At 43.1% G+C, this 15015-nt stretch overlaps 1 protein-coding gene across 2 annotated transcripts in view; it reads right to left on the reverse strand.

Annotated features, from left to right (window-relative positions):
• The window catches only part of EXOC4 (exocyst complex component 4), a 725477-nt gene that overhangs the window by 159070 nt on the left and 551392 nt on the right, over positions 1-15015 (reverse strand). The window lies entirely within an intron of this gene.

The raw sequence follows: 15015 nt of genomic DNA on the forward strand, positions 1-15015 counted from the left end.
CCTCCTACCTGGGGCTTCTTCAGTCCCTTGCTCCCATTTCAGGGCCCTGCACTTGCCTACGAAGTTCTGTCCCCTTCTGCCTTTCTTAGGGTACTCTTCCTTATCTTTCAGATCCCAGCTAAAACCTCCTTTCTGTAGAAAAACTCTTCCCAACTTCCATTAGGCCCTCCTGTTAAAAACACCTAGAACATCTCTCTCCTGCCCCTTTGGTTCTACTTCTCTGGAGAACGCAGATGAATATACTTTTGTTAGGGGAGGGAAAGAGCCCAACTGGAGGGACATCTGGTTGGTGGTCACGTACAGGCATGTTAGATGTCGGTCGTGCACAATTCTGTCCAACTATTATACAAAAGAATAGGTACCCTTCAACAACTTGTCTGACAGCACCATCTGTACGTGTATAAGTATTCTAGAGCAGTGGTTTTCACTCACGGGCTATGTTCAAATTGTGAAGATGTAGCAATATTGCTGGTGACACTATTATAGACTACTGGATGCCAACTTTGGGAAGGATGAGAAACTGCCTGCGGGTAGGGCAGGGAACTTAATTATTAAAGAGATACACATTTATTATGTAAATATCTTCTCTGACCCAAATATGAGGAGGAGACAAAAAGAGATAACTTCAGGAGATAAAAAGCCAGATCAGAGAAGGTTTCCACCCTCCAGCGGTTTTCGATATTAGTAGGAGGAGACCAGTGAGTTCACAAATAAAGACCATAAAGTCTCATAGGCGCTACTATCCTGGGCATCTGTACTTTGTACAGCAGAAGCAGAGAGAAGGGGAGTTAACTGCACTGGGGTAGTGGTAGGGAAGTGGTGGGAAAGAGGAAGTTATCTTTGACTTGATTTCTGAAAGATCGATAATAACTTACAGATTGACAAAAATGGGGGGAAAGCACTTCAGGTAGAAAGAGCAGCAAGAATGCGAAATAGCATGAGATTCAGGGAAGTGCTGTGATGAAGGGGGTGTGTGTGTGTGTGTCTCGATCGGGAAGGCTATAACAGAAGTCAGGGCTAAATGTCGGTGGTCCTTGCATAACAAATGTGTGCCTGGTACCTACCTATTTGGAATATCCCTCTTTTACCCTCTCCAGCATGAAAATGCAACAGACTAATCCTGTCGGATGTCACTACTTACTAGATGATCCACTCCAACTGTAGGAAGATAATTTCAAAAGGTTCTACTCTTGAGAAAAGACAAACTTCTATAACGAACAGGGAAACACATTCTGGCAGGTTGAAGAGAATTATAGTTCATAAATAGGCTTAAACAAAGAATACAAGGTCAAATTTTGGGCAATCAGCAATACTGTATCTCTTGAGAATTCACATAAGTGATCATAAAATTTACCTGTCCGTCAGTAACTTGGAAAATGTATGTTAGGTAAACTACTCCTAATATTTCCTTAACATTTTGGCTAGAGGATCACTCTGCTTGAAGAAAATCTGTGCCTAACATATCTTATCAGCACAGCTGGCTCTTTATGAGGTTTATTTAGGAGCTTGTGATTTCATATTCAAAACAAAACGATGTAGCAGGAGAGGGGAAAAAGTATACAACGGTTGTGCTTGGTTAGACTGTGAGATACAGGGACGATCCTTGTTTCCTAACATGCTTCAGATCAATATAACTGGGTCCAGGTTATCGGTTCCCCTGGATAGGTAAGGGAACCCAGGGAGTGGAAATACATTAATAAAAAGGTGAACATTGACACTTATAAGACTCTAGCCCAACACACACACACACACACACACACACACACACACACACACACACCCCAAGTACCTTAAGATTGCTATTCAGCAAAATACACAGTGCTGCAGAAGACACAGAAGTTCAACAACATTAGCAGCTGTAGTACTTCTTTTGTGCCAAGCAATGCTCTTGAAACAAGTAATATTCCAAGAGAAGACGCCAGTTAAGAGCAAAAAAAAAACACTGTAGGGGAATAGCAGTGAAAAGGTGGGAAGAACTGAACCGGGACCTGGAAGACGGGGCAGGTTCAGAATGCGCGGGGAGGGAGCAGCAAGGCGTTTCAGACCAGGGAAAAGCTGGTCTTGGGTGGCAAACAGGAGACCAGGGAGGCTGGAAGGGGAGATTGCTGTGGAGGAACCAGAGGAGGAAGGACTGACCGGCCAGAGGGCGCCTGCCCGAGGAAGGCCTGGATGGCAGGCCAAGGGCTTCTTCCTGTGGGGACAGAAGCAGGGCAGTGGATAAGGTGGTGGACAGAGCTCAGAATCCCAATCCTAGAGCTGAAAGCAACTATCCACAGTCCATTTCTCTGGCTTTAAAAAGGAAAACCAGAACAAATATTAAAGGGCCTGTCAAGGGTACACAGCTGGCTTAGGAGACTTCAAAACCTAGAATCCAGGTCTCTGAGCTCCCTCTGGCCAAAGCTGATGATTAGAGCATCAAGTGGAATCAATTATTGTAGTTGATGATTTTTACTGGAAAAAAAAACCATGAAAAATCAATATCAGGAGACAGAAAAAAATTTGTTTGTCACCTTTGAGGTGACTATTGAATCAAATTCTTTGAAAATTGATAAAGAGAAAGAATTACTCATTTACTCTGTCTTTCTGGTAGAAACCATATCTATCTCAGGATTACCAAATAGGGAAAAGCGCTCCTTTAATGAAGAATGCCAACTAGGAAGTAGGGAATAACAGAATTAGAAAATCATTTTATAGTCTCTAATAAAACAACTGAGTTGGGTAAAGATTATCCATTACATTAAAACAAATCGATGAAAGTTGATAGGGAAAATGAACGTTTTTGTAGTGGCAAAAATACACTGCAGAGATTACTTTCCGGACACACGAGGAAAACCGTAACTACACGGTGGAGAAATGAGATGGTTGCAATTCCCGTCCAAGGGTCAACCTTCACATCACCAATGTTAGGAAGGTCTGCGTATGTGACGGAACATGAAATCTAACATCATCCATTATATATTCTTACTGACACCATTTGACGTCAATCTAATTGCTCTTTTATTTTTTTAAAAAGATTTTATTTATTTAGTTGACAGAGATCACAAGTAGGCAGAGAGGCAGGCAGAGAGAGAGGAGGAAGCAGGCGCCCTGCTGAGCAGAGAGCCCGATGAAGGGCTCCATCTCAGGATCCTGGGACCATGACCTGAGCTGAAGGCAGTGACTTAACCCACTGAGCCACCCAGGCACCCCTAATCACACTTTTAGATCTGTATCAAGTAAGAGGAAACAGGAAGCTATGAGAGGAATACAGAACATGGAACAGTGCAGAGCACAGGTGGCTGGCTCTGTTCAACACATCAATGTTGGGGGGAGAAAAGAACTGTTCTAGAATAAAAGAGCCACGTCACAATTACAGTCAGAGATGGATTCCTAGTTCGGCTAAACTTATTGTAAAGAACACTTTTGCAAAATGTGGGAAATCTCAAATTTCTAGATATCAGAAGATACTGAGAACTTACTGCTCACACCCATAACCGTGCCAATGTCATTGTGATAATGAAGAAAATGGCCTTATTTTGTAGAGGAGTAATACTAAAGTATTTTGGTATGAAATAGCTTGACGCCTTTGCTTCAAACACGAGAAACCCAGAGGAAACACAGGAAGCACTAGTTCTCAGAAGCTGGAGAAAGTAAACAAAGTGGGCCCTGTGAGTGCCCAGCTGGAGATTCCAGGCCACCATGCAGGGAAGGGGTGGGGGGCGCCCGTAGGGAGCCTGGAACTCACACTGAGGGGAGGACACAGAATCTGGAACTTTGGAAGGTTAAGGGAAGGAGGCCTTTGTGGGGTGAAATACTTGAGGGGAGGGAGCTGTACAGAAAAACCAAGAGAGAGGGAGAGTGCCAGATCTTTCTGGAAGTCTTTAGCAGAATCCCCTCAAATCTTTGGCTGAGTACTGATCTATGCCTGTGGGGCAGGAATTAAAAATGCTGGTCCAAGAACTACCTGAAAAAAGCAGGTGTTATTCCCAGACTTCACACAGGGCCAGGAATGGTTTGCATTAGCTAGAGTGATGAGCCGCCTCATAGACACGGCGTTGGACTGAGTCCTCAGGAAGGGACTGTGTCTCAGGTAGAAGGGGGAGTGGGGGCAAACTAGCCTTAGATTAAAGGTTGCCCTGGACATGTCTCACAAAGCCTGGAAGCACATCTTGAAATGATCAGCGTAATTCTATTGCTAAAACGTGTCCTAAAACAAATCTCAATAATATTTAAAGCACTACAATAAAATCCAGCAGCCCAAATTGTAAATAATAGTAATAATAAATCAGCATGCCCAGCATTCAACAGAAGTCTGCCTGGTATGCAAAGACCTGTGGGAGAATACATAAGGAAAAGGAAAACAGTTCCGAAGCACAGTCCCAGAGATGACACAGATGACAGAATAAGTAGACAAGCAGGTTAGAACCACTGTGATAAATATGTTCTTATGTTCAAGAACATAAAGCAAAACATGAACATGACAAGAGAAATGGAAGACACAGCAATAGAAACTACCCAAAATAAAACACCGAGGGAACAAATGACAACGATGAAACAGAGAGTCAGTGAACTGTCCATGGGACGGTATCAAGCAAGCTAATATATGTAACTAATGTTCCCGAAGGAGGTGGAGGGCAGGAGAAATACATAATGGCTGGACATTTTCTGCACCTGATGAAAACTTTTTGCCCACAGATCCAAGAAGCTCCGCGAACCTCAAACGGAAGGTGACAGACTACAGTAAGACGCATTACTACCAAATGGTTGAAAACCAGTGAGATTAACAGAAAAAAAAATCTTAAAAGCAGCAAGAAAAAAGGAAATGAAGTCTGAAAGGAAAAATGAAGAATTCAGGCCTTTTGACCCCCATCTCAATACTCTCGCTAGTGCCCCACACTGTGCCCGGTCCTGGGGAGAGTGGAGGGGGACGAGGCTGACGCGTGGCGGTGAGAGACGCAGGGCGTGACAGCCAGCTGACCCTCTGAGGCCCTGGCAGGAGTCTGAGTGGCTTGGCCAGCGGTGATGGGGGAGCAGAGGATCCAAGAAAGAAAAGAAAGAACAGGGACAGAGACCAAAAAAAAAAAAAAAAAAAGTGAGGAAAATGAAGTATGGAAAAAGCCAAGAAAGAAGAGTTTCAAGGAAGAGGGGAAGTGTCAAGTCCTCTGATTTTTATGAACAAACAAACCACTCACAAAATCCTCCACTGGAGAAGGAAAACTCTCCAATGTTAGACTGTCTCCAGGTAGCAATGTGCCTTGGAATTTTACTCTCTTTCTGCTTAAAGGGCCCATATTATTCCACGTGCTAATGTCTAATTATATACACATTAAAAAACAACAACAACAAAAAACTCAACCGTCCTTCATTCTTTTCCTGAACCCAACCAACACAAACTGTTTTCTTTAAAAAGATAATTTATGGGGTGCTTGGGTGGCTCAGTCAGTTAAGTGTCTGCCTTCAGTTCTGGTCATGATCCTCCCACTGGGGTCCCTGTGCAGTGGGAAGCCTGTTTCTCCCTCTCCCTCTGTCTGCCACTCCCCTCCTGCTCATGCTCTCTGTCCCTGTCAAAGAAATAAATAAAGTCTTTTAAAAAAACAACAAAGGGAATTTACACAAAGAAAAACTTAATAGCAAGAAACAGCATAAAAGTAAAAAGGCATGAAAAAGAACAAATATAGATGAACTTACATGAAATATATATATTCAAAGATAACCAAATTTTAGCCCCTAGCGACTTGATCAATGAAGGTAAAATACTCAAGTACCCCTATTTCCTTTCTCTTATTTTGGATATACCTGCAAAAATAAACAGCATTTGTAGAATATAAAACGAATGTGAGAACAAGCTACCTACCTATCTACCCACCTGTCAATCTATCCAATATTTACTGAACACCTACTACATGCCAGGCACTACCCCAATGCTGCATCTGGGAATACAACAATTATAAAGAAGTGGGTCACACAGAGGTCTAAGAGCTTTATAGGCACCATCTCATTTAACTCCTTATAAATTCTATTTAACTATCTATAAGATGGGTATTATTATCTTTATCTTATAGCCGAGGAAAATGAAGTACTAAGAGATCAAAGAGTTGTCCAAGGACACGCAACTAGAAGACTGTAGCTTTAGTCAGGATGTCAACCCAGGCAGCCTGAACCTTTTGCGGCTTCTAGTAAAAACAGGAACTGTGAGTGATGAGTTAATCTTTCCAGGCAGTCTAAGAAGCCAGGTGCGACCCGGTCAAGGTGAATAAGGAGTGACTATGGAAAGATGTCACCATGACCTTCAGACGATGGTTTCAGTGCTACAGCTGGTGGAACCAGAACCAGATTTATGGGAAGTTGTGAAGGCCCTGTGTGGTGAGGGGACAGAGATGCTCCTCTGAGACATCTGTCAGTGAGAGGGAGGTGGGAAGTCCAGCAAGCAGACAGGACAGAGTCAGGATAGGAAATGGAGATGGAACTCTCTTGCTGGTCACCAGGCTATTCTGTATGACTGGCCTTCTGGAGGCCAAGGCTACTCCAATGCCAGAAGCTCAGCCAAGAGACTCTTCAGTGACAGTTTTGAGGAAGCAAGGAATCTAGGCTCTGTCTCTTCATACTTTCCGGTACCTGGACTCTTTGGTTCACCCAGAATGCTCATCTCGTGTGAAAGTCCTGGACTATGGACCTAAGACTGCCATACAGGCTCAGGCTAATAATCCAAACTATTTTAAAGTTATCTTTCTGAAATTATGTTTTTGCATAATTTTCCATGTCCTGCTAACAACATCACCATAGCAATTTTTAACACCCTTCTTCCTGAGAACTCAGAGTACTTCTCAAATATCTCAATCAATATCCCAACAGATTGTGAGAAAGTAGAGCAGTCATTATCATCCCCACTTTTTAGCAAGTCTAACACTTAAAAGCAGTTTCAAGGAACAAGTATAACACTTAGGAAGAGGTTTTTAAAGAACTCTAGAACATCAAGCTGCCACCAAAGGTGGCCTTAAGTGTTTGCATTTCCTTATAGTTCTCAAATTCTTGTTCCACTCTGACTCGTTTCTGTCATGCCACAAAGCGGCTGTATCCACAGAAACCCTTCTCTTGAGGTAGTAGTATCCTTCAAGCGTTTTGTGATTATTTTGTCCTTTGAAAGATTCCACATCCTTCGCCACTCCATTTAGTGCCAACAGACAAACGAAGCTGGACATTCACAGAGCAGGACCTTTATATTTCTTCTTTTCTGCTGGCAAAGGCCGGGTCTCTTCAGCAGAAGACGCATGACCCACAACGAGGCAGGAGTCATGAGGGAAGAGTCATGGATATGCAAATCAGCGTGGCAGAGGAGGAAGTCCGGCCGGACCCAGTGGGAGTCGCGTACTACGCACACATTTGTTCCTCTCCATGCGGGCTCACCTGTCTTTGGTGGCTCGTTCCACCCAACAATCAATTATGCTGACAAGTTGCCCTACACATTGTTTCAGCCTCAGTTACTCATGGCGCTCAGAGGTGAGATCTGGGGCCCCCTCAGGAGAAGAATGAGCAAGGAGCTTGGCTTCCAGGAAAATAGAACATATGGAACTGTATGAGGGAGAGAGTGTTCGAGCAAGCGTGCAAGTGTGCACACACAAGGGAAAATTTGTTCAAGGGTAGAGCTACAACTCAGATGTGCCTCATACAGGGAGAGATGACAAAATTTGTGAAGGGCGCATACATATTTTAAAAGTAGGTCTTGTTTTTGATTAAACGGGCTGTTGCAAACCTAGCATTCCAGCCCATTCTAGGAATAAAGCGAATGAATGGGTCCATATGATCACTGTACGTTGAGGAAACCAGTATGTGCCACTGGGCAAAAATCAAGTGACTAGGACCCAGGATTCTGAATGTGGTTTTAAGACTAACTTTAAGAACACTGAACTTCCTTTCTCCGTTCCCAAGGAGCGTAATAGTCTGTGTGAACCACATCTCCAGTTGGCCCACCAACTTCACCTTTAACCCATTTTCCCAAGTTTAGGAGATGAGTCATTCGCATTTACCCTTCCTGGATTTTCATTACCAAAGCACACTACTGAGGAAGAGAGAGGCCTCCATGAAATCAGAAATTACCACAATGAATCCTGATAAACCAAACTCAAGGGCATCCCACCAAAGTCTTGTGTGAATGGAAAGGCAAGAGAACCATCCACGTACCGCCCAGGGAAGCAGCTCTGCTCCTGAATCAAGAACGGTTAGTGGTTAAAAAAAATCAGAATATGGAAGCTTTGATGTATTTCCTTCTAAGACAATCTCTTCACACAGCAAACACCCACGCCACTGGGAAGGATACAGCCAACACATGTACAATAATTTCCCAACTTTAAGGTTTCACCAACCAGGAAAAATAAATGAACCAACATAGATCCAACTATGTTGCCAAGTTATGGTGCTTAAAATAAAACAAAATAAAAACAGATCACTTATAATACCACTGTCTTTATAAAAGTATGATTAAAAGCATGAGTATTTTAACACTAAGAAAATGGAGGAAAATATCAGAAAAAAGTCCTTTCTAAGAAAGAAAACTGGAAAACACACACACACACACACACACACACACACACAAACACACACACGCTCTGACCTTAGTTTTCCCATTTCCTGTGCATCCTATTTTAGGCTGGCTGGCCCAGGTTGGACTGGACTGGGGACCACTGTGCTAGGATGGAGGGGTTAGGAATCATTAGCAGAGGACATGCTTTCCAGATCACTATGCCTAATGAGGCACAAATGCCAACAGACAATGTTCAATGGTTGTGATTGTGCTCAGCCTTGGGGTGGGGTGGGAAGGGTTTTGATTTTAAGTGGGAAGTCATCATTCTACCAAACTGGGACTTCATATTCATTCTAGAGTTTCTTATTAGACCAGGGATGAGAACATGAGACAGGCTTACATGTTTTTAAAAGCAAGAGAAATTAAGTACACAGAGATTCAGCTGTCACAATGTTATCTTTGGATCTTAAGTATAAATTTGTTTAAAACACAAAATTAATATAAAACTCAAAAGTATTAAATGGAATAATAAAATTGTTCAAAGTCTCTTCCTGTGGGTAACTTAGAAGGCACTGTAAGAGCATGTGGATACAATTTGGAAAGAAAACTCTAATGATTCATAAAATTACCACAGTTCCCATGTAACTGGAAACAATAGAGCCTACTGCAAAATACAGACAGAGCATTCAATTCATTTTAATGGTTTCTCGTTTTTTTTTTTTTCTTTTAAACTCTTTGCTCCCTTTATCACTATGATTTTTTTTTTAAATGAAAAGTAGAATGTCCCTGCTGCCCATTTTCTTCTTGTATTGTTTCCCTTTTGTTCTAAAAATGAGGGTAAAATTAAGTGCTTAGATCACTAGAGATTTCCAGATGGTCAGACAAATGGGTCCTGAGGCTCCTGGGCTTGCGTTTTTCATAGACACGGGCAGACATCTCTCACTCGGTCTCCATGGCTCTTGCTCAATACAAATCTGATTTTGCCTAAGTACCTTCAGTGTGTGACAACCACATTTCTGCCCAGAATGAGGATCCAAATTGACTTCATTGCTTCAGTCAAAATGGGACTTTTTTATGTATTTCTAAAGTATCCCTTTATTTTCCAATTACATATATTTGCAATAAAAGAGAAAAAGTTTATATTACATATATTTGAATCTTTGCAGATTATTTGGAAATGTGACTGTTTTTCTTTTTATTTGTTGTCTCCCTTTCTGCTCTCGACTTCTCCTCTGGTTTATTTTGTTAACCCTTTTCTCAGTCCCCTAAAGCTACTGTTCCTGCGTCACCACTCCAAGCCAGGCTTTCTCTTCCTTATTTTCATGTGTTTCTTTTGATATTCTAGAATGGAGAACTTCAACTCTCTACCACACAGCGAGTGTGCAGGTCAGAGCTCGGTAACCACTGGAGGTGTAGATTTTCGTAAATAAGTATGCATGGGTTGCCTACTGTATGCCACACTTTATTCCAGGTGTTCTTAAATTGTTAACTCATTTATTTATGTGGTAGATACAATTACCTCCACTTGCCAGATGGCAAAACTGAGGCAGACAAAGCTTAGGAAAAACTTGAGGTGACACACTACATAGTGAATGGTGTGGTCTGAGGAAAAGCCAGTCAGTCTGGCTCCAGAGTCCTTGCTTTCAAGAAGAATAAGGAGAAGAAAGAAGGAGAAGGAAGGAGCGGGGAGAAAATGGTGCGGGGAGGCAAAGAGAGAATTCATGACTGTTTCACTGAGAATGAGCAGGAAGGGCAGACTAGGAGAAGCCATGGCTCTACCGTAAAAATCTGTGCTTGGCGTTCTCGAGGGCTCTGGGCAAGGAAATGAAAGACAGGCATGGCCATACTGGAGGAAGAGTTCTGTGACCTTGAAGATAAATGGTCACTCATGCAGTTGAAGATCATCAGTGATGGTACTGTTGGCAGCAGTAGAAGAGAGTCACGTGACTGGCAATGTGCTGGGAAATGTTTAGCCACTGGCTCTCCAGGGAGATGAGGGAGTCCTGATTAGTAGCATTTGCTGGTTTCCATGTGTACACACTCCCAGCGTGGACGATTTCACTACCAATGTGATGTCACTGACCTTTGAGCTGGGGAGAGTTGCCCAGCAACACCCAGAATAATAAGTATTTCTGGCATTAGCTCAATAGATGCAAACCCCCAAGAGATAGTAGTAAAGTGTGGTAAAAGAATCAAGAAGTGATGAGTTTGAGTATTCCCTTTGTTTTTAGCATTTTAGAGCTTCTTTTTTTTTTTTTTTTTTAAGATTTTATTTATTTATTTGACAGAGAAAGACACAGTGAGAGAGGGAACATAAGCAGGGGACATGGGAGAGGGAGAAACAGGCCTCCCGCTGAGGAGGGAGCCTGATGAGGGGCTCAATCCCAAGACCCTGGGATCATGACCTGAGCCGAAGGCAGATGCTTAACAAATGAGCCACCCAGGTGCCCCAAGACTTACCTTGTAATAATGTCTAAAATTACAAAATTTCTGAAAATTTCACAACCAGCTCTTAGAAGCCTATAGGAGCCAGCACCCACAAACCACCCAGGGGTGACTCACTGAATACATCTACTCTCAGATAAGTGGATGGACAGGGGTCTGGAGACTTGAACCTCATCAAGTCCCAGATTTGCCACAATGAGGACATGAATGCAGGGAGAGGGAGACGAACAAATATGATAGAGCTTAGGAAAAACAGAATATCTAAATCTAATCTGAGGAGCAAAGAAAGAGTCAAGGCCAAGGGTGAAGTAGAGAGTTTGAGAAGGTAAGTTCAGAGGCCCGAGTCTGCGTCCTTGAGGATGCTACAGACCACGAGTGGCAAACCAGAGAACTCTGCAGAATCCATCCTCATGCTCCCCAAGCAAGGCTTTGCATCTTCATTCTCTGTTCTACGTTGACTCTATTTCTCGGTATGGAAAAAGGCCAAGCAGGAGACAGAGGACACCTCATGAACCGGCAAGCTTTAGGTGAACATTAATGATCAACCAGGCAAAAAGAACGTAAGACCAGGAATTCAAGAAATACTGTTTCTACCCACATCTAGATGTGGCACAGAGAAAAATGTGCACGCAAAGCTCTGAACCACACAGAAGAAAAGCTCAACTATCACAGGGAACTGGCAATCTTTGGGGAAAGCCAGTCTGTCTCACTCAGCAAGGCCTCCCCGGAGTCAAGCACAATCATACTCAGTACATGTATTTTTCACTAAATGAATTTCCATTATATCTGTTCCACAAGGTAACTGTCTTTGAAATTCTTGTCACTTGAATACAAAGGGACGCTCTGTGTGTATGACTGAGAACTACTTTTTCATGGAAAACTTTCTGCCTTTTTCTTTATTGCTCAAGATTCTAGTAATACTTGAGAATTCATGAGCTCACAAAGGAAGGCACATTTAAAATGTCTGACCTCCAACTCTTCCTACCACCTTACTCGGGGCAGCATGATACAGAATTTTTATGTACATAGCACTTATCAAATGCTTGCTGAATTCAAAGATTAGTGGAAGATTCATCTCATTACTCCAAACTGCCAAATAATGGGCTATTTTGCTAATTGACACCTGAACATATAATTATAACTGGCAACCCTACAGAGCAGAGCACCTCAGGTCAAAAATCAGCTAGCTTCCAGATCCCAAGGGGCAGAGTGTGGATTGAATTGGAAGTTAGTTAACGTAGTTCTCACTTTTATAATTGCAAAAAGGAAGCCCAGCTGTAAGCCTCAGGACGGCTTTGGTAAAGCCAATACTGAGATTGAGGTCCTTCTGGTTTTATTGAATATTGTGTTCCTGCTCCCCTGGCTCTCCCTTGCTTGAGCGGTAAGGATTTCCTGCCATAAAACTCTGGTTGATGTGGTACAACTTGGATATAAAAAAGTGTAATGTCTAATGAAGAAGAATGTCTAACCTTTATCAACTTCTTTTTTCCAGAACAAACGCTCAGTGACTGTTCTTGAGCATTTACTACCAGCATCTCCTACTGTGTTACGGAGATGTAAATGCAGAAGTGGGGGTGGGGGGAACCAAGCTTCATTAAATACCTTCTGGGTGCCCCAGATTATGCTAAGCAGGGCAACACGTGTCCTCTCACGTAATCCTCACAAAACTCACCTGACAGAGAAGATAGGGAGCTTGAGAAAAGCTTTAGTCCCTGTCCAAGATAACACAGTAGGTGGTGGGGCCCAGAGCTGCCCTCAGACTGATGGCACTCCAGACCTGTGCTCCTTCCAAACCCGTGCAGTTTTCCATTGGCAACTTAAATTCCAAATTCTCAGGCCAGGCAGGGCCTTAGAAAAACTACAATCTGGTGTTAGTCTTCTTAGAGAGGCTATAAAAAAGGTACACCCAGAAATTCAGCTACCCACACGTGGTATAAACGAGTGCTTTCCATCATGGCCTGAGATCCTCCCCAGGGTTTTATAGACAAGTTAAAATCTGAGTTGGGGCCTTCAGGGAAGGTGGGTAGACAAGATGGACCTTCATGGTATGGGGAGGTGGAAAAGATGGGGGACAGGTATTCCATATTCCTCCAGCTACCTGGGAGGAGAGGCAGGGCAGGGCCTTCTGACTAAAGACACAGGTAGCAGCAGTGAGAACGACGTACCTAGGGGAGAATTTACTTCTGGGTGAGGAAAACAGATTTAACAAACACATCTATTCTCTCTTGCTCCCCAGATCTCCGAAGCGACAGTAAAGAGATTATTTTTGTCCAAGAGAAAACGTATAAGGATTAAGAAGAACAGGAGGGGAGAAGACAAAGGGAACACAAGTCTGGAAGCTGGAAAGCCCATCAGAGTGGTCATTGGCTGTAACAGATGCAGGAAAGTGCAATCCTAGGTCAGGACGTGGAAAGCTGAAAAGCAAACCGATCTTGGCTACGAATTCCCGACAGCCCTAGGCACCTCTGGATGTGGGGGTAACAGGGAAAGGGTGGTTACTAAAAGGATTAGTTCAAAGTCTGTTGAGAAAGTGGTCAGTTTCTCAAATCCCTTCCTCCACTGGAAAACAGGGCAATCTCTCCTCTACCCTGGTAAAAACCTGAAGGTTTACTTTCTGTAAAACAGATCTCTGGACTAGAAGACAGGATAAACAATTAACAGTGGGGCGAAAAAACACAACAACAACAGCAGAATTAAGTGAATCTATGCATATCGATGCATAGATGGAGGCCGAGAACCTCCAGCCCTCTCTCCCATCCTCTTCCCATTTGGTTTCCTGGATGCTGGCAGGGAGGCCTCTGGTCTCCAGAGAGCAGATCAGAAAATCCTTCTCTGAGGAGCCTGGTCCAAGAATGACCTAACGATACTCACATTGGAGGTTTCCCAAACAAACGGCCCAATCAAATTTTCATGGTTCTATGACCCCAGACCAAGCCAGGAAGTGAGATCAGAGGAATAAAGAAAAGGTAAAGAGCTCTTGCCTTTAACAGCTGAAAAATAGGATCTCTTTGAACCAAACACCATCTAGAATTATTACAAAAGACAATGTAAAGTATTATAATTTACCTACAACAGCAAATCCTTCTTATTTTTTACCCTCTGTGTTCCTGACAATTTATTTGATTACCGAATGGATGAAATGACTTCAAATTCATGCTGGTTTAAACGAAAAGGCCATTAGCACACATGCTTTAAAGATCCCTGGGAATCATATAGTGAGATAACTCACAGAGCTCAGTGCACACGCTACCATCTTCCTTTAATTAAGTTAATCAATACACATTTGCTCAGGGTTCTAGTGAGAGGACCTGGTGTTTTTCAATGCACACACCTACCTCTGAGGCTTCTAAAAATTAGTCTTTGGGAGGTTTAAGTAAGTGATTAGCATTTTCCACTATTACCCTACAAGTCATACCATGTATCCCCTTAAGTGGATGTGGCAGGATCATCTTCTGAGACACTAAATCGTGGTCTGCCACGGGAAGGCAGGGGTCAGGTGGGTGGGTAGAGATGGACTCAAGAGAGACTCTTCTCCTTCCCTACTCCCACTGGTAAAAAAACAAAGAATCAAATCTTTGTTTCTCCGGGGAAAGGATTAAGAGCTTCCTTTTGCCTCAAGGAGCTCCCCAAAAGCAAATCTACCACCCAGGTCTCTGCACAAGGCAGAACGAAGTCTGTGTGCTTCAAAAGGATGACGTCAGTGATGGTGATGATGTCAACACCAAGCTTCTCCTGAGTGCCAGCCATGTCTTAGGCAGTGTGCATAGTAATAGCCAAGTTAGAAATTGACATGTTAATTTACTTAATCCTTACCCAGCCCTGTGAAGAAAGTACTGTTACTGCTATTTTGTTTCAGAGAGAGAGCACGCAAGCATGGGGGGAGGGGCAGAGAGAGAATCCCAAGCAGACACCCTCACTCAGCCCCACCTCCCTGTGAGCATGGAGCCCGATGTGGGCTTAGGACCCTGAGATCATGACCTGAGCTGAAATCAAGAGTCGGACCCTTAACTGTGCCACCCAGGGGCCCCTGTTACTGACATTTTACATGCACAATAATTCTTCATTAATCACTT

This window comes from Mustela erminea, chromosome 11 (genome assembly GCF_009829155.1).
Source record: "Mustela erminea isolate mMusErm1 chromosome 11, mMusErm1.Pri, whole genome shotgun sequence".
Classification (NCBI taxonomy): Eukaryota; Metazoa; Chordata; class Mammalia; order Carnivora; family Mustelidae; genus Mustela; species Mustela erminea.